The 1,739-nt window shown below is 41.3% G+C and overlaps 1 pseudogene; it reads right to left on the minus strand.

Moving 5' to 3' along the window:
• Window positions 1-491: 491 nt before the first annotated feature.
• Window positions 492-1,143, minus strand: LOC132480239 (large ribosomal subunit protein uL1-like; annotated as a pseudogene).
• Between the last annotated feature and the right edge of the window lie 596 nt (window positions 1,144-1,739).

Consider the following 1,739-nt stretch of genomic DNA (forward strand, 5'->3'; position numbering starts at 1 on the left):
CACTTCCGCACAGCATTTTAATCAGATATGCCTTTCTTTTCAATGAATTATATTCCTAAGTGGAAATAAACCAGATAGCCTGCTAATAACCTATGCAATGTTTTTGCAAAGTGCATATTTTGTGGAAAATAAATATTTTAGAACAAGACTGAGGGATTAATTTTTTCTCAATAAAATGAATTTCAAATTATCTAATTTTATGTCAGCTTAATGTAAATATTTTAATAGAGAAACTATAAACATGTTTATAATATAAGCCACCTTATGATGAATTGAAATGCATATGTAAAATGAAAAAAATACACATACCAATTGAATCAGGCATCAAATGTCAATAAAGACTGTTCCCTGACCACCCACATGCTAAGTAGAGTAGGATAAAAATGAGGTGAGACACTCAAGGGTATCTAATACGAAATCGTATATATTCAAGCAATAAGTTTTGTATGTTCACATTTTAATGGTGGCAGTATGGTTTATTAAGCTGTGCCTTAGTACAGGTGCTGGGGCTTGCCCATGGTGCTCTTAATGTACAAAGTCCCGCTATTCTGCCAATTTTTCTTGAGCAACGACACCAGGAAGTTGACAGCTAAGTGGATGTTGTACACAAGCTCATCATCTGTCATATTCATGTGGCCAACAGCCACTGCCAGACACAGCACCTTCTTCATCTGGAACTTGATCGTGGACTTCACTTCATCAACTTTGGCCACCATGTTCTCATTTTGGGTCAGCAAGGAAGGGAACTTGCCAGCCTTATTCAGATCTGGGCCCAGATTCATGGGATCTGCTTGATCAGAGACTCTGAAGCCAAAAAGGCATCATACTTCTTGGCCAGCTTCTTGACCAGTTTCTTATTCTTGTTGAGTTTCTTCAGAGCCTCTATGTCCATGTGGTGGATATCCACAGCCTTGGCCTCATCACATGCTGCTGGTCCCCCAGAACCCATATGGAGAACTTGGGGAGAGGAGTGGACTTAAGCCTGACAGTGCCCGAGAAGTGTTTGTCCTCTGAGGGTCATAGTTCTTCAGGCTGATCTGAAGCTCCACCGTCTCCAAAAACTTCTTGCGCTTACGCTGGTTACCATGCAGGACTTCCCGCACCACCTCCATAGAGGGTGTCTCAGGAGACTTTGCAGTTCATAGTGCCTCGTGCCGCGATAACCGGAAAAGAGGGAGGGAGCAAACTTTTATTTTTTTATTTTTATTTTTTTTCTCTTTTTGCGGTATGTGGGCCTCTCACTGTTGTGGCCTCTCCCGTTGCGGAGCACAGGCTCCGGATGCGCAGGCCCAGCGGCCATGGCTCACGGGCCCAGCCGCTCCGCGGCATATGGGATCCTCCCAGACCGGGGCACGAACCCGTATCCCCTGCATCGGCAGGCGGACTCTTAACCACTGCGCCACCAGGGAGGCCCACAAACTTTTAAATGAAGCAACATTACATCCTAAGAGGAAGCCAAAATATTAATTTTTAAATTCATTTGAGTAATTTTCCTTATGTGGATTTGCATTCTTATCTAGGGCTTCTCAATCAGTATTAATTAAAAATTGTAATAACTAATATTTATTGAGCACTTACATATCAGGCACTAACCTTAGCACTTTATATACATTATTATCTCATTTAATTCTAAAAATGCTCTTAAGTAAATAAATTACTTTCCCCACATTAATGGTGAGGAAACCGAGACTTCTGATAATACAATGATCTAAGATATCCAAAATTAACCATCCAGTATA

This window comes from Mesoplodon densirostris, chromosome 2, assembly GCF_025265405.1.
Source record: "Mesoplodon densirostris isolate mMesDen1 chromosome 2, mMesDen1 primary haplotype, whole genome shotgun sequence".
Classification (NCBI taxonomy): domain Eukaryota; kingdom Metazoa; phylum Chordata; class Mammalia; order Artiodactyla; family Ziphiidae; genus Mesoplodon; species Mesoplodon densirostris.